This window comes from Callithrix jacchus, chromosome 11, assembly GCF_049354715.1.
Source record: "Callithrix jacchus isolate 240 chromosome 11, calJac240_pri, whole genome shotgun sequence".
Taxonomy (NCBI): Eukaryota; Metazoa; Chordata; class Mammalia; order Primates; family Cebidae; genus Callithrix; species Callithrix jacchus.
Genome location: NC_133512.1, coordinates 45747662 through 45771530, shown reverse-complemented (window position 1 = coordinate 45771530; position 23869 = coordinate 45747662). Strand labels below are relative to the sequence as shown.

At 37.9% G+C, this 23869-nt stretch overlaps 1 non-coding gene across 1 annotated transcript; it reads right to left on the bottom strand.

Annotated features, from left to right (window-relative positions):
* Positions 1–7796: 7796 nt before the first annotated feature.
* On the bottom strand, positions 7797–7928 carry LOC118143982 (small nucleolar RNA SNORA64/SNORA10 family). Its single transcript, XR_004728455.1, has one exon. It is a non-coding gene; the product is annotated as a small nucleolar RNA SNORA64/SNORA10 family (small nucleolar RNA).
* Positions 7929–23869: the final 15941 nt, after the last annotated feature.

Below are 23869 nucleotides of genomic sequence, written 5' to 3'. Positions count from 1 at the left end.
GTTTGTTGTTTGAGTATTGCTGTAAACTTACACGTTAAGATATTATTTGAGGTTGGGCACGGGGGCTCGTACCTGTAGTCCCAACACTTCGGGAGGCTGAGGTGGTTGGATCACCTGAGGTCGGGAGTTCCAGACCAGCCTGGCCAACATGGTGAAACCCTGTCTCTACTAAGAATACAGAAAATTAGCTGTGCATGGTGGTACATGCCTGGAGTCCCAGCTTCTCAGGAGGCTGAGGCAGGAGAATTGCTTGAACCCAGGAGGCAGAGGTTGCAGTAAGCCGAGATCGCGCCATAGCACTCCAGCCTGGGCAAGAAGAGCAAAACAATCTCTCAAAAAACAAACAGACAAGATATATTTGATATAATTCCGTCTCTTCCAGCTTATTATTCCGATTTATGCATAAACTGTCTCATCTTTAGAGAGAACTGAGTCTTTTTCACATAAACCTAGTAATCTTTGATGGTTTCTTTGATTTCTCATTGAACACAAAGTCCCTATCTTAGCCTGTACATTTCCTTTCCCAGATCTGCTGTTTTTCTAGGATGCCAGGTTCCTTTTATTAGGAAATGATAGAGTCCAAGTCTATACAACTGGATTTGTCATTGTTTCTGGCCTTTTCAGTGAATTGTACTAGACTTCTATTTTTTTAAGATTAGATACATCATTGTTTCACAGTGATAGTTTCAATTCAAAGATTTACATTCAGAATATAAGGCATTTATTTAGCTTCAGTGATATTATTATTTGTTTTCATGCATGCCAAAAATATTAGTCATGAGCAACACACAGTTGTTTGCTTTATTCCTTTTTAATCTCAGTATAGTACCACTGTCAACAATAGGATGACTGGTAATGGTTTAATAACATTGTAGTTCCCTTTGTCCTTTAGGTATATCTCACTGGGGATAAATTCTTATATTTTAAGGTCACTTGGAATTTTTATTTTATGTGGGACTATGTTTTAGGTATATCTGCTTCACAAAATCTCTTATTTACTTTGTAGAAATGTTGACTCTGGTTTATTTAATATATACAGTTCTTCAAGTATATTTAAAATTCTCAATTTGGGATAAAAAAATTATACACAATGCTTTAGGAATCTCTTTTTTATAAATTGAGATACATGAATATTTCCCACAATCATGAGGAATTTTTTTCTAGGCAATTTTTTGTTTTCAGTTCAAGTGGTTGAATTGTTTGTGAAAATTCAAGCAGTTTACATGGAAGCCATCTGATATATAACAGTCTCTGGTTGAAAAAGAACTCTTACCTTCCTGTTGTAGCTCTTGGTAATGTCAACAAGAATCTGAATTTTTGTTTTATGGGTTTTTTCTATGTTACTTTTTAGTGCAGAAACTGAATAAACAGCATGTGATTAGAAATTGTGGGCATCCAATGGGCTGAAGTATTTCTTAAGTATTTGAATGAAAACAGTTTGTTTCCCTTAATCTAACATCTACCTGATGATAGATGGCAGACTACCCCTGAAATGGGTGAGTGACAAAATGGAGTTCCCAACAATGGCATTTTTCTAAACTGGATATACTTGAGAATGGCTTAAGGAGCTCTTGAGACTCCTAGACTTCAGACATTTTGAATGGAATCTTTAGCAAATGGCTCCAGCAATTTATATGCCAACTCTTTGTAGGATGTTTTTTAAACACACGTAGATCAGCCAGATTTAGAAACCATTGCTTTGGAATTTAAAAATTGTGGGCTGGTGATGCCAGAGGAATAATACTTTTAAAGGCAGGATTAAGGTATCATAAAAGAACTGGCCTAGTGAAACTTAACCTGTCTTAGACCCTTTTCCTTCTATATAGTGGAGCATTTTTCATTGCCTTGGCATTTATGGCATAATAACCAAAGTGAGAGCATTGTCTGATCCAGGAATGTCTCAGATCAGACGTCTTAGGGGAAATCTGAGTAAGCCCAAGGAAAGGCTATAGGGAATAGACAATTTTCCTTTTACTGATTTTATATATACTGTATGCTTAATAGGTGGTATCTTACAAATTTACAAATAGTCCTGCCCATCTCACAAGAGATCAGTTAAAGCTTTAGAAGTAAAGTACTATTAATAACAAGTGCCTACAGTGTTTTTTCTGTAACCCTCTTGAGAACTTTGAATATCACAGGTTTCATTGATCAAAGCCAGTTATTTGAGGACTAGCAGATACGGTAAGGAAAAATAAAAGACCTATTACAGTAGCAATACTTGAAGAAAATTGGGAGATCTAAGTGGCCTACATCCAATAGACTAAACTCAAGACATATTTGATTAATCAAATAAAACATATTCAGTCTATTCTATAAAGAAAGATGGGCCTTCTTGCTTGATCAAGCAGCAGTTCCTCATGTTAGAAACTGGTAGTTTATTTTAAATTTTACAGATAGAGTACTGGCATGTATTAGCAGTGTAACTGAATCCAAGTTTCTTAATTTCTCTTAGCTGCTGCCTTCTCACCTTTAAATGGCAACATTATCTCTCTTACAAGGTTATTTATGAAGGAAGCTTTATGAGTCATCTGGCATGATTTTTATCAAGTACACCAAACATTCACTCAAGAAGTATATGAACAACTACCTCATGCTGCTAGGTGTTTGGAATATAGCAATAACCAAAACAGAGAAGGGTAGTGTGCCTTTCCTGCTCTACAAAATTAGCTCCACAAGGAGCGAGCATTTATCCATTGCCATATCCCTAGCTCTTATGGGGGAGAGGTATATACATACTAAACACTCACATATGTCCATAATTAACAAATAAATGAAGCTTAATTCTAAAGGGATATCAGACAAAAGTTAGAAAATAAAAAATGTGAAAAGTGCTATGAAGGAAACAGAGGGTAAAGATGAGAAAACAATAGGGCTGTTTTTCATATAATAAAGTGGTTGGAGAAGATTTTTCTGATTTATCTAAAGAACTATGGGAAGAGTAGAAGAAAGAGCATATCAGGCAGAGGGAACTTTATGTGCAAGGACCCTGAGATGGAAAAATCACAGAACTCGAGTAGACTAAGTATGCTTAGAACTGATGAACAAAGGAGAATATGACAGGACATGAAATTGCAAATCAGAATACAACATTTATCTGACTGACAATTGTATCTTTAATTATAGTTTGCTTTTATTTAGTCTTTATTTAATTACAAATTAGTGATACTTTGTTTAAATCTGCCACATTTTTCCATTTGACCATTTGTTTATTTTTAATGTCCTTTCTTTCTTTTACATTTATTAAGTGTTTTTATCCCCCCTGCCATTGTTATACATTCTTTTTTTTTTTTGAGATGGAGTCTTGCTCTGTCACCAGGCTGGAGTACAGTGGTGTAATCTTGGCTCACTGCAACCTCCACCTCCCAGATTCAAGTGATTCTCCTGCCTCAACCTCCTGAGTAGTTGGGACTACAGGTGTGCACCATCATGCCCAGCTAATTTTTGTATTTTTAGTAGGACTGGGTTTTGCCATGTTGGCCAGGATGGTCTCAATTTCTTGACCTCATTATCTGCCCACCTCGGCTTCCCAAAGTGCTGGGATTTCAGGCATGAGCCACCACGCCTGGCCTATACATTCTTTTACTATTCTTTATGTTATTCCATAGTTGCAGCATACATCCTTGACAGAATAAAGCTTAATGTAAATTAGTACATTTACCATTTCTACTGTTTGGACAATATAAAAACATAAAAGCATTTTTAAACTGTATTTACCATCATCCCCAGCCTCCTCTCGCTGTGATATATGGGCTTTTGTTTTTGAGTTTTTAGCTCAACACATTTAAGATCCCTGAGACATGACTATTATTACCTTTTGCATATTTATCCTTTCTGTGCTCCATTTTTTCTTGATTCTCTACAGGTTCATTAGAATTAAAATCTAGCAAAACTTTAATGACTGTTATTACTTTTTGCATGTTTATCATATTTATCCTTTCTGTGCTCTGTTTTTTTCTTGATTCTTTAGAGGTTCATTAGAATGAAAATCAAGCAAAACTTTAATTTTGGGATCTGGGATCAGTTTTCTTCTGTCTGCAGAACTGCCTTTAGTATTTTCTCCTACAGATTCTAGAGACAGATTCCTTTCTTTTTGGTTTCTGAAAAGATTTATTCTGTTTTATTTTTAAGTGATATTTTCACTGTGTACAGAATTTCAAGGTTGGTATTAATTTTCTTTTAGTACAGTTGATCCTTGAACCATGAGGGCATTAGGAGAACTGATCCCCTACACAGTTGAAAATCTGTGTGTACCCCTGCCGCGTGTCAAACGCTGTGGGCGCCATCAACACCACCTACAAGGTAGATATGATCCGTTGGTGTTTCTGCCCCTGTGTACGTGCTCGTTGTGCGTGCTCACTTGTGCCTGCGTGTCAGGCCTGGTCTCCAGACTCAGCAGCCTGGTCCTCCTGGCCATCCCCTTACTGAGCTGGAGTCACAGGGGCTGAGACCTGTGGGGACAGTCTCCAGGTTTGTCATCAGCAACTCCTGGTGGGAGAGCTGGGGGTTTACTGGGCCTCGGGTGGTGTTGGGTGTGAGCACTGTCCACACACCTGGCTAGGCCAGCATCCTGCAGCTCTGGCCGAGTGGCGCCCTTTCTCGTCCTGGGGTCGCTCCTGTGATCCTCAGTGCAGGGCCTGGGCACTCCCCGGACCCTCCTCAGACTTTGGTGGGTGGCTCTACGGGAGGCAGCAGGCCAGCCTCTGAGAGCCGGGGGCGGGGTCAAGCTCAGGTCACCTCAGACCTTAGGGCTCCGTTGGTCGTCCGTCTGAGTGCCCTTCCGACCACTCTGTGGTGCTGTGACAGTGGTCGCCCCAGCTTACTCGGTAAGCAGGAAGTGTTGGGGCTGCCAGCTCCACTCGGGCGCCTGCCTGGCTGGGGGCTCCATCAGCCTCGTAAGAGAAGGCACTGAGGCCCCTCGTGCGTTCGGCAAAGCGTGTTGCGTCACCGGAGCCTGGTCTTGCTGCTGTGCAGGACACTTCCTGGCCCCCGCTGGTTCTGAGAGCTCGTCCCCGGAGGAAGGTCACCCTGCCTGGCTTCAAAGATGACAGGTGGGCTCTAGGGAGAAGTGTCAGGGACCTTTCCCCAACTGGGGCTTCTGAGGATCCCATGGCCTTCAAGATGTCCCCTTTCTGTCCTCTCTCCTTCCCAGGGGGGACCCTATTCCTGTCCCCTGAGGCAAGCTCTGACTCCATGTGCACTGACAGTTTCAGGCATGGCCCTGATGAGGCTGCACATGGCTGATGGGTGCTGTGGGAGGCCTGGCCACCCTGTCCGTGGGGCAGTGGGGTCTCCAGGTGGCCCACAGCTGGCAGCCAAATAGATGTTCCCCAGACAAGACAGGCTATAGGCCGACATGTGGTCGGGTTTCGGTTTGGAGTGGGGAAGGTTAGAAGGGAAACCTCTGGTGGCTAGCAACCTTGGGTCGGGAGGCCTCGGGCTGTGGGCCATTAGTGGGTTGCAGGGGACAAGCTGCCTCTCCCCAGGGAGTGGGCGGAGGGATGGGCAGTCAGAGAGGGCTGTCCCCTAGAGCCTCTGAAGGAGCCACTGGGACCACAGACCCCGTGAGAAAAAAAAGAAAAAGAAAAAGAAAATCTCCGTGTACCTTTTGACTCCCTTAAAAATTTAACCACTAATAGCCTACCATTGGCCAGAAGCCTTACTGATAACAAACAGGAAACACATAATTTGTATGTGATATGCATTATATACTGTGTTCATACAATAAAGTAAGCTAGAGAAAAGAAAATAGTATTGAGAAAATCATAAGGATGAGAAAATACATGACATAAGTACTGTACTGTATTGATCCATATTGTAAGCTTATGTCATCTGTTTACAAGATGAATAGTCTGCCTGAAATAGTGGGCAAGCACAGCTTCAGACCTCTCAATCTATGGTGCATATCCAGATATTCACCTTTCTCTTTTAATGTCATAACTTTTCTCTGCTTCTCGAGTGCACTTCCAGCACCACTTTTGGCACTTCATATGATTCCCATGGTCGTATTAAAGATTTATGATATTACACTAAACAGGGTGAAAAACAAGTGAGAACCGTGAAGGATTATGGTTTGTTTTGGTCTTTTTTTTGAGACACAGTCTTGCTCTGTTGCCAGGCTAGAGTGCAATGTCGTGAACTCGGCTCACTGCAACCTCCGTTTCCTGGGTTCAAGCAATTCTCCTGCCTCAGCCTGCAGAGTAGCCGGGACTACAGACACAGGCCACCACACTCAGCTAATTTTTGTATTTTTAGTAGAGATGGAGTTTCACCATATTGGCCAGGCTGGTCTTGAACTCCTGACCTCTGGATCTGCCCACCTCAGCCTCCCAAAGTGTTAGGATTACAGGTGTGAGCCACTGAACCCAGCCCAAGGGATCACTTTTTATTGCAATACGCAATTTACTAGAGAGACAACAGCTCAAATGGTAATGATTAGTGTAACATGACTTTTTTTTTTTTTTGAGACAGAGTCTTACTGTCACCCAGGCTAGAGTGCAGTGGCACAATCTCAGCTCACTACAGCCTTTGCTACCCGATTTCAAGTGATTCTCATGCCTCAGCCTTCCAAGTAGCTGGAATTAGAGGAGTGCGCCATCACACCCTAGCTAATTTTTGCATTTTTTGGTAGAGATGGGGTTTTGCCATGTTGGCCTCCACCCACCTCAGCCTTCCAGAGTGCTGGGATTATAGGTGTGAGCATGACACAACATTTTAAGCTTGAGCTTACTCACAACACTTGAGCTTACTGCAATAGCCACAGGAGGTGGCTATGAAATTGTTACAATAGTAAGATATGTACTATAGTGAATTTTATGCAGTTATGATTGAATATTGCATCTTTATTTTTGTTTACATTTCTGTCAACAGCAAATGGTGTCATGTATGGTCTGTAAAGGTGTGAGAGAAAGTTTTGGTAAATTTCAACTTACCAAAGTTAAAATTTCTTCTGAGTTTTTCAAATTGCTCCAAATCTCAAAAAAAAATTCTGATATATTTATTGAAAAAAATCTGCATGTAAATGGACCCAGGCATTTCAAATCTGTGTTTTTCTACAGTCAAATGTACCTTAAAGTAGGTCAGAAGCGTGGGAAAAAAATTCAAAGTATTTTTGAGAAAGCGAGCTATCCTTTCACTCAACAATAATAATCACAAACAAGATTTCTGTGACCAAGAATTTCTCACCGCCAGCAAGAAAGCAATCAATTTTGTAGCAGAAACCAGCTAGGTGACCTCCAATTCAAGTCAATTCTGATACTATTTTCTTGCACATAAAACCACAGGTTGAAGCCATGCACGGTGGCTGACACCTGTAATCCCAGCACTTTGGGAGGCTGAGACAGGTGGATCACTTGAGGTCAGGAGTTCAAGACCAGCCTGGGCAACATGGTGAAACCCCATCTCTACTAAAAATACAAAAATTACCCAGGCATAGTGGTAGGCACCTGTAATTCCAGCTATCTTATGAGGCTGAGGCAGGAGAATTGCTTGAACACTGGAGGCAAAGGTTGCAATGAGCTGAGAATGCACCATTGCACTCCAGCCTGGGCGACAAGAGTGAAACTATTTCAAAAAGAAAAAAAAAACAGGTTTAGGGCTCAGTACCCAGGACCACCTTTGACTTCCATCAATCACAAGTCTGGGCCTATGGAACTTCTGACCTACCAGCTTCAATGTGGAGTTGCCATACCCCATCTTTGGGTTTGATTAATTAGCTAGAGTGGCTTGCAGAATTCAGGGAAACTTAATATATATTTATCAGTTTATTTATTTCTTTGCTTTTTTTTTTCTCCTGATCCTGTTGCATCCTTCAAGGAAAGAGGCCACCATAAGACCAAGTTGAGATACCAAGGAGATCTTTTCACTCTCTTCCCACTTGCACTTTCACTCAAGTGAAGCCAGGTGTAACTACGCAGAGCCAAGAGAGTCATTTAATGGTTTATTATAAAGGATATCATAAAGGATGCAGGTGAAGAAATGCACAAGGAATAGTATGGGGGAGGAGGTTCAGAGCCTCAATGCATTCAGCTATCCAGAAGCTCTCTGAACCCAGGCCTCTTATGCCTTTTATGGAGGCTTCATTGGATAGGTATAATCGACAACTGTGTAGAAGTGTGATTAGACACAAAGCATATGATCTACTACTAATAGGCTGAGTGGGAAAACTCAGCAAGGCCTATCTGGTTCAGATTCTTTTCGTCCTCTCTGTGCTGCATTCTTTCCTCCAGGGAATGCAGCAGGACCCCTTCTGAAATGGAGGTCTTATGACCACTAATCACATAAGATAGGTCAGAGAATGTCTTTATGGCCAGCTACAAGACAGAAAGGCAGGGAAGATTTCTGACTTTGGGAAAGGGGGAGCAGATGAAAGGAGGCAGGAGATAAGAAAAAGGGATTCTGAGGCCTATATCTGTGGTTTTAAGTGCCCCAACATTAAATACTGTAACAAGGGATATGGGAGTTATAAGCCAGGAACTGTGAACAAAAGCCTATATATGTAGATATCTATCTATCTATCTATCTATCTATCTATCTATCTATCTATCTAATCTCATGATGTCACACATATCCTTCTATTTTATTCTCTTTTCCATTTTTTTTTTGGGAGGTCAGCTGTTAGTCTAACTTTTGCTCTTGTGAAGGTAGTATGTCTTTTATTCTCTGGTTGCTTATAAGATTTTTTTCTTTGTTTTAAGCTTTTGCAGTGGGACTATGTGTCTAGGGGTGGTTTCCTTTATACTATTTTGTTAGAGATTTGTAGAGCTTCTTAAATATATGACTGAAGCACCTGTTGGTAACACCAACATCTAGGTATCTATGGATCTGTCTCTTATTATTTATTTATTTATTTATTTATTAGACAGAGTCTGGCTCTGTTGCCCAGGCTGGAGTAAAGTGGCATAATCTTGGCTCATTGCAACCTCCGCCTCCTGGGTCCAAGCAATTCTCCTGCCTCAGCCTTCCAAGTAGCTGGGATTACAGGCACAGGCCACCACACCCGGCTAATTTTTATATTTTTAATACAGACGGGGTTTCACCATGTTGGCCAGGCTGGTCTCAATTTCTTGACCTCGTGATCTACTAACCTTGGCCTCCCAAAGTGCTGAGATTACAGGAGTGAGCCACTGTCACTTATTTTAATCAACTTTTGCCCTTATACATTTCTTCTTTTTATCTGATTTACTGCCAAACATTATAAATAAAAATTTTAGTTATGATTTGAGACTCAGTAGGGTGTTATCTTTCCCCAGAGAGAATTTACTTTTGTTACTGGCAGCAAGCGTTGAGTTAGATCATTTCTCTGGACTTGATTTATTTCAGATCTTTCCCCCACATTTTCACTGTCTTTGTAGCTCTCTGATGCCTTCAGACAATTAAAACACAGAAATTGTCTAGTTTTTCCAGCTCTCTCAGCTGTGAGATTGTTCTGGAACAGATTAAAGAAATGTATTATTCTAAAAGCAATAAGAAGGTAGTAAAAAGTTTTAAGTAAAGATTTGACATAACCTGATTTCCATTTTAAAATGACCTTAATTTAATTAGTTGTTTGGTCATGTCTTTTCTTAAAGTGTCACTAAAGCTTTCTTTTGCCTGCATTCCTATTGATATCATCTTAGTCTAAACTATATCTAAGTCATTAACTTGGATTATTGTTTTTATCTCACTTTCATGGTCCTCTGAAAGCCATCTGACATATCAATGTTAGATTATTTATCCAGAGATTTGGTTTATGTCCATAAAAATTAAAAATAGCCATGAAGGCCAGCTGTGGTGGCTCATGCCTGTAATCCCAGAATTTTGAGAGGCAAAGGCAGGTGGATCACTTGAGGTCAGGAGTTCGAGACCAGCCAGAGCAACATGGAGAAATCCCATTTCTACTAAAAATACAAAAATTAGCTGGCTGTGGTGGCATATTCCTGTAAGTTCAGGTGTTTGGGTGGCTGAGGCATGAGACTCACTTGAACGGGTGAGGCAAACATTGCAGTGAGCTGACATTGAGCTACTGCACTCCAGCCTGGGCAACAGAATAAGACTGTCTCAAAACAGAAAAAGTGATGGGATTTTTAAAGTGACACTATTAATCACACAGAAAAGCAAATCAACTTAAGGTGATTAAGTAACTTGCCGAAAGTAACACAGTTAAGTCACAGCTATGTGTTGAATCTAGGTCTCTTCAATTTTAGAACCTATATCAATTATTTTATATTACAGATATGCATTCAAATTATATTTTCTTTAAATGAAGCAGCATTTATATTCTTTTGCTGCCATCAACACTGAGTTAAAATTTAAGTAATAATAAAAAATTAAAACTTTTATTGTTTATGCTCATTGATGTCAAAGTTGCTTGAGCTAAAATTGAGTAAACAGTTTTCGAACCAAGTGACTGGTGCAGTCAGAATGACAGAAACCATGTTGGGAATGAGGCCATCCAGGAAGAAATCTTTCTCTGTGAATATGTTTGTTTGTTTTTGTATTTTTTTTTTCAATCAGAGATTGAGGGCTTTGAAATCCCATAAATAAAAGTCCTGGGCTGGGCATGGTGGCTCACGCCTGTAATCCCAGCACTTTGGTAGGCTGAGGCAGGCAGATCACCTGAGGTCAGGTGTTTGAGACCAGCCTAGCCAACATGGCTAAACTCTGTCTCTACTAAAAATACAAAAATTAGCCAGGAGGCTGAGGCAGGAGAATTGCTTGAGCCCTGGCAGCAGAGGTTGCAGTGAACCAAGATCATGCCATTGTGCCACTGCACTCCAGCCTGGGTCATAGAACAAGCCTCTGTCTCCAAAAACAAAAAAAAATTCCTGGATATGGGTAAATAAGACTATAAAGATATTTCACAAAAACAGAATGAAGAAATGTATATTCTGTCTTTCACCCATATTATTAGTTTCATGATTCTTCTATAATAGGATTGTAAAGCATGAGGAAACTACAAAAAGCTACCATGTTAGGGGTGAAAAAGAAAGCAATTCTTCCAGATGTGGTTGCTAACAGATAATAATAAAAAGTGAAGCCTTGAGCCAAGAAAAGCCCCAGCATGACTCAGTATAGACCAAGATTCCAGAAAAAGCTGATTTCTTTCCAAGCAAAGAACATGAAGTAAAGCACAGCTGATCCATATGCTACTATATTCATTTCAATTTTGTTTCCGTCTATCTTTCAGAGATGTTTGACACTAACCTGTGTCATTATTTATACTATTCTAGAATATGAATCCTTTCTATTTATACATAAACATTTACATTGATTTCATATTTATATTATAATTTTTAAAAGAGGCTATAAGGTATAATTTAGTCCTTTGTAATTCCTTATTATTTAATCAATATATATATTTAAAAGATCAGAGACTTTTTTTCAAACTACAGTTTCTTTTTCCTTTTAAAGTTTTGTGGGTACATAGTAGGTGTATATACTAAAGGGGGAAGATGAGATGCCTTGATACAGTATGTAATGCATAGTAATCACATCATGGAAAACAATATCTATACCCTCAAACGTTTATCTTTTGTGTTACAAACAATCCAATTATACTCTTAGTTATTTTAAACTAAACAATTAAATTATTATTGACTATAGTGACCCTGTTGTGCTATCAAATATTAGGTCTTCTTCTTTCTTTGTATCTATTTTTATTTTGTACCTATTAACCAGACCCACTTCCTCTCCACCCCTTCATTACCCTTCTCATCCTTTGGTAACTAACCTTCTACTCTCTATCTCCATGGGTTTAATTGTTTTGATTTTTAGCTCCCACAAATAAGTGCAGACATGAGAAATTTGTCTTTCTGTGCCTGACTTATTTCATTTAACATGACTTCCAATTCCATCCATGTTGTTGCAAATGACAAAATATCATTCTTTTTATAGCTGAATGGTACTGCATTGTGTATATGTGCACATTTTCTTTTTCCAATTATTTGTTGATGTACACTTAGATTGCCTCCAAATTTTTGCTCTTATAAACAGTGCAGCAGCAAACATGGGAGTGCAGATATTTCTACAATATACTGATTTCCTTCAATATGCTGATATACCCAGCAGTGGGATTGCTAGATCATATGGTAGCTCTATTTCTGGTTTGGGGAACATCCAAACTGTTCTCTATAGTGATTGTATATGGAATCTTTACTTTAGTCTTTACTAGGTACTACAATAATTTTCATTTCTGAGTGTATTTAGAAACATTGAGTATTTCAAGCACTTATTTCTCCAGAGACTAAGATACATGTATCCCTACAAGCATGGACACGGATTGGGAGTTAGGAGAAGCAGAGCCTTTGCTGGGTTTTGTTTTGTTTTTCTATAAAATTGCTATTGATAGTCTTCCCATTAATCTTAGCCTCAATATCTTGTATTTACATTTATCAGATTAAATTGTCAATTTCCAATTCAGGTATACTTTAAATTCTTGATATGATTTGCAGAGGGTTTTAAAATTTTTATACTTGTTTTGTTTTGAGTCAGGGTCTCACTGTGTCACCCAGGCTGGAGTGCAATGGCATGATCAATGCTCACTGCGGCCTTGACCTCCTGGGCTCAAGTGATCCTTCTGCCTCAGCCTCCTGAGTAGCTGGGACTACAGGCTCACACCACCATGCTGGGCTAATTTTGTATTCTTTGTAGAGTTGAGGGTCTCATGGTTGCCCAGGATAGTCTCAAACCCTTGGACTTAAGCAATTTTCCCACCTCAGCCTCCCAATGTGCTGAGATTACAGGCATGAGTTACTGTGCCCAGTCTTCTTGATATCATGTTTATTTAGCTAACATATTTTAGAGTATGATGAATCACCTATGTATCTTGGAGTGATTATTTGTAATTTCTTAGATTTGAAATTCTGTGATTCAGACCTGATGGATAGGATAGAAAAAGACTAAAAGTGTAATGGGATGACATGTAAGAGCTCTCTAAGAGACAGAAAGAATGATATTATTAAGACTTGGGTTCTGGAACCAGGCTGATTAGGGAAAAATGCTGGTTTTGCCATTTATCAGCTATATAACTTTGGATAGGTTATTTAGCCTCTCTGAGCATTTAATAGTTGAGCCATTCTCAACTATTAAATGGGATAACAATAATATACCCCTTTAGAGTTGTTATGAGGCTTATAAGAATCAATACATGTTAAATATTTAGAAATTTAGAATCTTACCCTGTCCTTAGTTATCATATAATATTATTATTCTTATTAGATTACCAATAAAATTTTGTCTGAGATACCCAAATATAATGAGGTTTGTACAGAACAGATATGAAATTTCTGACATTCTGTCAAGTAATATCATTTTCAGAAATTCTCCAGAAGTTTGAATGAGCTATGGCTCACTTCCCGTATAATTTTTATATCTATTCCAATTCTGTACATGGCGGTCTGTGGTCTATATTATAATTAATAGAAGTGGATAAGCAAATTTTAAAACTCTTTTGGAAGACTGAAGGGTGGATTATTTTGGCATAACTAAACATGAGAGGATCAAAGAGATTTTTCAGGAGACGACACTAAAATTTTGCCTCTTGGCTATAGAAAGGAATGTTCAGGGAGTTCTGATCGGCAGGATGAGCAGCAGGCAGCCATAGACATCTTCAGTTTCTGGCTTTATTGGACTCTTCTGACCCTCTGTTATAATTGAAAGTCAGGTGGAGAGAGGGCTTGTGCTGTACCCTGGAAGGCACCAATAATTCTAAGTAATAAATGTCACAGCTTTGATTACATAGCCTTCCTGAAATGTTGATGGCCTGGGGTTTTACAGGTGTAGTGTATACTAAATTAGCCATGACCGCAAACAGGATGTCATTGTAATTCCTTTCAAACTACAGAGTAATTTGGCAATGTGTGAACACCTGGATTTGTGACTCCTTAAACCTGAAATAAAAGGGAGAGAAATAGTTTGAGTCAACTGCCTTTGTGACATCTGACCTATGGTTCTTCATCTCTTTGAAAACATTGTATTTGGATAAATGTATATATATACTATATATGTATATACTAGCTTTTCTTTCTTAGAAAAGTAGCTACTTGAGGGAGGCATTACTTTGCTGTATTATATACAACTATGTGGGTGCTACATGAATGTTAACTACTACTAATAATATTACTGGCAATTCACAGGTGAGGCATTTTGTGAGTCACCACTTACTGTGTGTTCACAATGTTTGAACTTGGTTATACAAATATATCAAGTTATTTTTATATGAACTTGATTATTGGGATATTTAATGATCCAAGTCAGAGTCAAGGACTAGCACTTCACAACATTTTTTTTTCACTTTCAATTTTGGAACAATTTGAAACTCAGAGAAAAGTTGTAAGAATCGTATAAAAAAAGGTATGTATACCCTTCATGCAGAGACCTCATGCAGGGTTGGCCAGTTGTTTTAATAACGTCCTTTATGGTAAAAGGATGCAGGCCAGAATTAGTATGGTATCTAGTTGTCTCATATTGGAACAGTTTCTTCTTCCTTCCTTTCATGGCCATATCATATGTGAAAATTATAGATCAGTTGCTTTGGAAACTGTCCCTGAATTTGGGTTTATCTAATGTTTCCCTGTAATTATATCCAGGTAATGTATTTTTTGACAAAATTTCACAGAAGGGATGCTTTGCTGTTTCCTTGCATCCTGTTATGTGGCACATGGTGTCAATGTTTCCTGATACTACTGATGTTAACTTTGATCATTTAAATAAGATGGCTTATGTGAGCCTTCTCTATTGTAAAGGAACAATGTTTTTATACATTTTGGAATGAGTAATTAGTTTGTGGGGAGAAATTTTGAGACTGTAAAATCCTGTTCCTTTGCCTACTTTTACCCATTAGTTTTAGCATTCATTGCTATGTCTTGCTTGATTATTACTATATTGGTTGAAAAATGCTGATTTTCTAATGCTTTCACTCCTTCTACATTATTTAATATTAAACACCCCATTTATTTATATATATCATTGAGGACTCATGAATTCCTATTTTATTCAGTGTACTATAATTCAGTACTATCATCATTTCTTTTGATGCTCAGATTGTTTTAGATTTGACCAGTAGGAGTAAGCGCTTTTCCAGATTGGCTTCTGGGTTCTTTTGACATGTTCTCACTATTCTTTCAGCACTTATTACTTCCTGACACAATCAGATGATTCAAGTTCATTTATTCTTTCCTTGTCCCTGTCCTGAGATATGCCATTCCTCCAGGAAGCCCTGTTTCTTTCAGTAGAGTGGCATTTAGAAACCAAGATCTGGGTACTAGATATGCTACAAGGATACTACTCCTTCTAGGTCTCCCTCAGTGGAAAAATAGTTTATATATATGCATATCATTGTTGCTCTATTTCTCCCTCTTTTTTTCTCTCCCTCATGTATGTGTATGTATGTATAACTACCTATCTATATATTTATATAAACACATATATACTTCTTTATGAGTATACACCAACACCTCCAATTCCTATTTCCTGTCACCACAAGGGTTTATTATAGTTTTCTTCCTTGTCATATTCATATATTCCTTCTCTGATGGTATGATGATAACGGCTTCTATTATCTTACTGTATTAATTGCTCAATCCCCCCATATGTAGTTAATCTACCAAGCTTGCTAGACTGACTTCCTACCCTTTTTTACCTAATTGCTTTTTCAATGAATAGTAAGTAAAGGACAGAGTAAAGGATGGAATGAAAGAGGAGGAAGAAAGAAATAGAATAACATTTTTTGACATCTAAATTAAAATTTAAAGATAGATTTTTGCATTTTTATGTGTACAGAAGTAAAGTTCTGGGAATCGAGTATATTCTTAATTTTTCTAAGAACTTGAAAAAAGGCCGGGCGTGGGGCTCATGCCTATAATCCTAGCACTTTGGGAGGCCACAGCAGGTTAGAAGCTTGAGACCAGCCTGGCCAACATAGACAGGGTGTGGTGGCTCATGCCTATAATCCTAGCACTTTGGGAGACCAAGGCAGGTGGATCACTTGAGGCTAGAAGCTTGAGACCAGCCTAGCCAACACAGTGAAACACCATCTGTACTACAAATACAAAAATTAGCTGGGCATGGTGGCACACACCTGTAAGCTCAGCTATTCTGGAGGGTGAGGCACGAGAATTGCTTGAACCCAGGAGGCAAATGCAGCTGTGAGCTGAGATTGTGCCACTGCACTCCAGCCTTGGCAACACAGTAAGATTCTGTCAAAAAACAAACAAACAAAAAATTGAAAATATATTGTAATATTTTATCTTTATGTATTCACTCATAATACTTAATGGTAACAAGCATTAGGCATACGAAGATGAATGAGACAGTAAAGTTCAGATATGATAAAGCAAGCAGGCAGGTTAAAATATTAATAATTCCTATAATAGCAGAAGAGTTATAATAGAGCAATACAAAGAGTTTCAGGAAGAAACTGAGGTACACTATAATACAGAGAAGAGAGCGATAGATTTTGCATAAGCAGCAGAATGATTTATCTCTTCATTAAGAGACGATCCACATGCTGAAGGTTAATTTCCGGTTGGTCTTCTGAATTCTGGCTTTTTCTTAACTATTTTCTTCTGCTCTAGTCATGCTATAGAGGATGAGAGAAAGTTAGACACAGTGAAATCTCCCTTCATGGTCAGGACAGTGACTGAGCAACAGGGAACACAACTATTCCTTATAGGCCTGGTGTCCAGTTTTTCCCAGTCCTCAGGTTGGGAGCCTTTGGCACATTTTGCATATAACCTCTGACTTTGCAATAGATTGGAATTTCATTATGTTTAATACCATATAATTTTTTTAGTACTGTATATTTTTGATGGCTCTTAAAGCCATTGTTAAAAATATTTTCATATTACCAAATACTGCCAATATTCTAAAATTTATGTTCACAGGTGTCATTATGCATAGTTAATGGACTTAGTAGGCAAATCAATTATTATTTTTTTGGTTAAAGGGTTCTCCATTGTGTAAGTGCCTTTAAAACATGCTTATTAGTTAAGTATCTCAACAATGTGGAATGTGGGTTGGTTTTATCACTCTCCAATTAAAAGCTATTGCTCCATAACTTCCAAGAAAGGAAGTTAGGCACTTGGAGAAATCGGTCCAGTATTACATTGTGCAAATAGAATAAATAAATACAGATTAATGATTCTCAAACTGTTTTCTACCCTAAATCATCAGAGAGATAAATAGAGCCTCTGTTGTAAAAACGGAGTTTCAGATTCTAGCTCAGGAAGTAATTATGACATCTCAGTACTGGTCTTCTAAAACTTGATATGTTCAATTTTCAAAGAAAATCTATTTAAAAAGACAAAATATTGAGATTACAAAAAAAAGCTAATAGTCATGTAATACAGAATTCACCTTTCTCTAAGCCTTATAGAAATGGACAGTTCTTTAAATATTGAAACATAACACTAAATAAAGCTACCTTTCTCTGTGCCTTACAGAAATAGCCAATTCTTTAAATGTTAAAATGTATCACTACCCCAATTATATATTTTATAAAATAAAAATATTTCTTAACTAAGTAGTAGTATTTCTTATGACTGAAATCATCTGTGCATATTTGATATGTGACATGGATAATGGGTCACACCTTGACAAACATTTCAGGCCTGTTGAAAGCTGGTTGTAACAGGATGGAGTTTGCATGAAGGGCTCATTATGATTACATCTTGGACACAGCATAGTGACAATTTGTTTGTTTTTTTTTTTTTTTTGAGATGGTGTTTTGCTCTTGTCTCCCAGGCTAGAGTGCAGTGGCATGATTTTGGCTCACTGCAATGTCTGCCTCCCGGGTTCAAGCAATTCTCCTGCCTCAGCCTCCCTAGTAGCTGGGATTACAGGTGCTTGCCATTATGCCTGGCTAAGTTTTTGTATTTTAAGTAGAGTTAGGGTTTTGCCATGTTGGACAGGCTGGTCTTGAACTCCTGACCTCAGGTGATCTACCTGTTACAGCCTCCCAAAGTGCTGGGATTATAGGTGTGAGCCACTGCACCCAGCCAACACTTTTCTTATGGCTTTGATAGTCACAGAGTTCATAGGCAATTCATGTAAACTCAAAATGTTTAAGTAGTCACATGAATGACTGCAGTTTGGCAGTCTCTCTATCTCCGTGTTTCTACTCATTTCTATATATCTAGAAATTCTGCCTCAGTCATCATCTTGGGCTCCTATCGTAGTGTAAGTAGAATCTAGATGGTTTCTTCACTGCTACTTTTAAAACCAGAAAGTCACCAAGTCAAACATAGTCTCCTTGTTCATTATTTTAAGGCCTTCATTTTATTCCCTTTGGTTTCACTGATAACTCTGGTAAAAAAGGTAAATGTCATGTTAGTAGATAAAAATTTTTGAAAATCTGTTTTCAAAGTTGTTAAAGGAAAATACTCTTTTAAGTGTTTTCCTTCTGGGTTGTTATTAGTAAGAAAAATATTTTCACAATAATACTATCAAGCATAATATTCAGCAAGTTATAATACTACCCTTATTACACAGAGTCTCAAGAAAAAAGGTAATAAGTATTATTTTGCATTTGGTTATAGAAATATTAAGGCTCACAGTAACAACTGATTTTAAAATAAGGATTAATTTTCCAGCTACACTAGTCATTTGACAAGCATTTACTGAAAGTACTTGAGAAAACAGCAGCAGTAATGATAGCAGTAATAAAGCATAGCAGGCTAGACTTGCCTTTTTAATGCTCATGACTCTTGTGTAATATAGATAATTACCAAACTATCGAAACGACTGGAGGAATATCCTGTAACATGGTTAGGGAAACCTTTGTCCTCAGATTTATTAGCTAATGACATTGTATAATGATTTGGCAAGTAATTGAATTCTGTTGACTCCTAAATGTTTGGTAATGTGTAGTTAAAACTATAAAGTCTGACAGAGGGCATGGAGTTGGCACCTTTTCTTTTAGATTTTTCACAGTAATCTTCCAGTATGTTCTTATTTTTCATGGAAAAACCTAGTGTGTCTATCTCCCAGCAGGTAATATGAAATGTCAACAACAGAGTTTCATTCTGAAATTCAGCAATTTCATAAGCTTATTGAAATTATATTTATCATTTGCTAAACTTTACTAGTATAAATATTACATGGCAGAAATAAAATTATGAGTTGTTGGTACATTAGATTATTCATTTAAACTTTTGTAACACTAAGTTCATAACATATTTTGTATTTCTGCCAACAAATATCTAAAGTCAATGTATTTTTAAGTTATAATATCTGCAATCATAATAAATATCATTGGTCTTTTAAAATATAAAAATTTGAGAAATAAAAGTAATATGAAATGTTCCAAGTCACAATGGCAGTAAATATGAATGCTAAACTGAAATATGAAAATCTGGTTGAGGATTTGCTTAGAGTTAAGTTTATAAAATTTGTTTTCAAGAAAGAAAAACATAGATTGAAAGTATTTCTTTTTAATATGGTTTCAATTTAATTTAAAAACAATGCAACAAAGCCATTCCTATGTATACACATAGGCATTAAAGTTGTTCCTAGCACAAAGATTCTCAAATGTTCCTGGTTCATTCCACCCTTAATATCTGAGTAAATTTTTCATGGTGACTCTAGGAAAATAGGAATACCTCATTCGTTTATTAAGTAGTTAGGCCCAAATTTAGTAGTAGCAGTTTGCATAGTGTCTGACAGATGTTTCTGTGTTATTCTAAAAATTTAAAAACACTGTAACACTCCTGTGGGCCCATAGTATCGTGGTTGTGAACCATGGTCCTAGCAGCATTAAGAGTGTGTGTGTGTATTGTAGGGGAGAAAAAATATTTTTACTCTACTTATATTAGGCTCAGTGCCTGAGACCCCTGTATGAAACAAAAAACTAACAACCAAAAACATATGTATTTATTTAATATCAGTTTTATGTGACACAGGAACCTTTAGAAGGAAATGAAAACTCAACGAGCAGTTTTTAACCTGAGTGTTTTTCCATAGTAGGTTTGATGAAGAGTGGAAAGTCATGGAGAAATATGATAGAACAAAGGGGATATGAGCTGCATATAAAGAGCTGAGAGAAACTTGTCAAGGCTTATTTGTTCAGATCACTCTCTGAGACTCTGCGTCTTTGGAGATAAGGATATTCCCTTCCTCCAAGAATAGGGAAGCACCTCTCACATAAGGATCTTATGTACTGCTTCAGTGGGAGGTCAGAAGATGCTTCCTGATTTTATGACCTGCTTCACGGGAGAAAGGAGGAGGAAAGTTCACAGAGACCTTCCTGCTTATGCTATTTTCTCAAATAACTTTAGCTTAAAATATTCACTATGCCAAGGTGCCATATTTTGGGATAGTGTGTCCTGATGTCTCTCTCTCTCTCCTGAACTCTCTTTCTATCCACATCCACAGGCACACTTAAAAGTTAGTCTCCTGTATTTTATTTGCTAAGTAAAATTACATTTTGTTGTAATTTTCTCCTAGCGCTTACTATGACTTGGTATTTTCTTGTTTCCTTAGTTGTTTGTGTGTTTAATGTTTGTCTTCCTTCACTGGGCTATGGGATATAATAGAGCAGGAAAGTTGTCTGCCTTGTTCTCCACTGTATTCCTAGAAGCTAGAACACTGCTTAGTGTATACTAGATATTCAATACACACTTTTCAGTGGGTGAATACACATCTTCCAACGATAAATGTTCATTCTCAAGGACAGTGCATTGTAGACTGAAATGTTCTCTAACTGCCATATATTTTATAAGAAACTTCACCTTTCTTGGAGTTCTGTTATCACATAGTGCAGATTATCTTGTACTGCTCCCAACTGTGCTCTTCAGAACGTTTAGAATAAAAAAGGATTCAGGTAATCCAGTTACAGAAAGAAAAGCTTTGAAATAAATCACCGTCCAACAAAAACCACACACACAAACACACGTACACAAAACCCACTCTATTACATTTAGTAATCTTGGTGAAGGGAAGGGAAGTCATATATTTTACCAATTAGAGATATTTTAACCTTTTGTTTTCAAAACTTTAATAAAACATTCAATAATGTATTGAATTTAAATTTTCAGGAGACTGTCAATATGTTAGGTTGCTCTGCGGTTAACTTTATGAATGTTTTTTGACAAATATCTCATAATAAATCTGCTAACTATCCATGCATACTTTCAACTTTTTTGGAAATGTATTATATATAATTTAATGAATTAAAAAATTTTTTAAATGTGTTAAGTTACTGGGCTTTTTAGTAGTTTCAGGAAAGGTAAATCAATATAGTGTTTCTGGTTCATCCTAGTAAACGATTCTTTTTTTTTCTATGTGTTTCCTTGGAATGTAAGTTCTATAGATCATTGAAATGTAGTCTTTTTGACAAGAAGTTTACACTTCTTGGATAAAGGTGGCTAAGCAGTCTTTAGGCAAAATGATCCGATGAAATTAAACTCGAGCAATTATGAGGGGAATCAATATGGACTGATTATGAAAAATTCAGACCCCTTTTTCTTAATTTTCAGGGACCAGAGGATTTTAAGTTATTTAAGTTTCTAAACATGTATTCTGTTTATTGAGATGAAGCCTAAATTGGTGATGGTAGTGGGGTATGTGTGTGTATAGAACCTAAAAAAGCATTCCACTGACACCTTAGATAGATTTTAACTGTCCAGTTAATTTGCATTCATGAAATGTTTAACATATCAATATTTTGCTCCCAAAACACAGATCTGCAGTGGACAATGAACCATTGAATCAAAGCTTCGATGATTGCTTCACAATATTCAGCAATCCACCCATGCTAACTGGGGATGTTTGATTTTGCAGCCTTTTTCAGAGCAGCTGCTAAAACTGGCTCCACATCATCAGAGGGCTTCCCTTTCTCAGTCTGCGAGAGCAACTAGGTTTTGCATGAGTGAAGGAGGAAAAAGCAGGAGTCTGGCAAGAGATTGCAAAGAGCAGGCACTGGGCTCCACTAGAGTTCCTTCCCACCGCGTTTCTCATCCTGTCTTCTTCTTAGTGGATGTGTCTGCGTGGGCGTGCACACACATTAGCTGATGAAACCCCCTTCCTGTTGCACAGGGTCAGAACTAAGCAGGGTGGATGTAGCTTTGGAGGGTTCTGAAATCTAAGAACCAGCTTCCTTTCCCACCGCTTTCCGCTGAGTCAGTTCACTGCAGAGTGCTCTACAGGATCTGGAGGCCTTTGTGTTCAGATTATTTTACTAGCTACAAAAGCCACACCCTTGTGCTACACAAACAGAACACTCTGTCCTTCCAGGAGGTCCGTACTTTGACCACAGCTCTGGGATTTCAAAGCTGCCTCACAGAGGCTTGCCTATTGTGATGTAAAGTGTTGGGCTGAGTAACTGTCCCTGTGTTATAATGCAGCTTCACGACTGCTAGTTTAATGGCTCACAGTGCTGCTAGTGGGGTGTTGAACAACAGACCCTATCATTGAAAACAGTCTCAGAAATCCATTTAGTACCAAAAAAGTTCAATGACAGAAAAAAATGGAATCATATTTTTTGATTTAGAAAAAACTATTCTGGAGAGCAAAAATAAATAAATAAAAAGCAGGAGTTGCAATTCTCGCATCTGATAAAATAGATTTCAAAGCAACAAAGATATAGAGGTAAAAGGATCAATGCAACAATAAGAGCTAACGATCCTAACACCCAGATACATAAGACCCATAAAGAGATTTAGACTCAACGAGACAGAAAATTAATAAGGATATCCAGGACTTGAACTCAGATCCGGAACAAGTAAACTCAATAAATAGTTATAGAGCTCTCCCCTTAAATACACAAAATATTGATTGGCCATTATTAATACCCATTTTTAGAATAAAGCTACATTCCCGTTTTTTCTCCTTTTTCTCTTTCTTCCTCTCCTTCACTCCTTTTTTCTTTCTTTCTAAAAAAAAAAAGAGAAAAAAAGAAAAAACTATATATTTGTTTTTTATGTTTTATCTATTTGTTTTAGAGACAGCGTCTCGCTATGTTGCCCAGGGTGGCTCAGATTCTTGGCTTCAAACCATCTTGCCTCAGGCTCCTAAGTAGCTGGGAACAAAGACACGAATACACCTTTCTTCCTTCCTTCCCCCTTCCTACCCTCTTCCGTCCCCCTTTCCCTTTCCCCCTTCCCTTCTCTTTCCCTTCCCTTCTCTTTCCTTTCCCTTTCTTTTCTTTCTTTCTCCTTTCTTTCTTTCTCTTTCTTTTTTTTTTTTAAAAAGACACACACATCTATTTATAGTGCACACACACATATTAGGATGGTAAATGACCATTGGTGCACAGGCAGCTGGAGGAAAGAAACGGTGTAGTGGAAGGACAGCTGAACTTGGACTCTGAGCTTCGGTTGGCAACCTAAGTCCACTGCCTTCCAGCCTGGGAGCAATCATCTTCATGAGATTTTAATTGTATTCCTGTTCTCCTCAAACCCTGTTACAGGCTCAAATGCATCTTAGATAATATTACATTTTGAATTCAAATAACAATAAATAACTGCCTTTTACTGAATAGTGATTACATGCACTATACTAAACACTATGCCCATTTTCTCTTTTTATTCTCAAGGTAACTTTATGAAGTCACTTCTGTAATCTTCTTTTCACTAATGAGGGAAGACAGGCTTAGAGTTGTTAAATCTCTAGAGATGGCCACACTGTTAATAATGGGGAGAACAGAACTTCTAGCAAGATCTGGTAGTCTCCAAGGCTCACGATTCCAACTGCTAAGAAATTTGGCCCATTAATTATAGCAGCCTTAGCGTCAAGTAGAGCTTGGAGTCTAGTCTGGTCAAACTAGGGGGCCAGAAGTCCTGCTTTGAAGTGCTGACTTAGGAAGCACATTGTTTTTATTTAGATGGGGTACTGGAAGTGCTGATAAATATTACTGGAAAACTAAGCACCTCTCCCGGCTGGCCCAAAAAGCTCT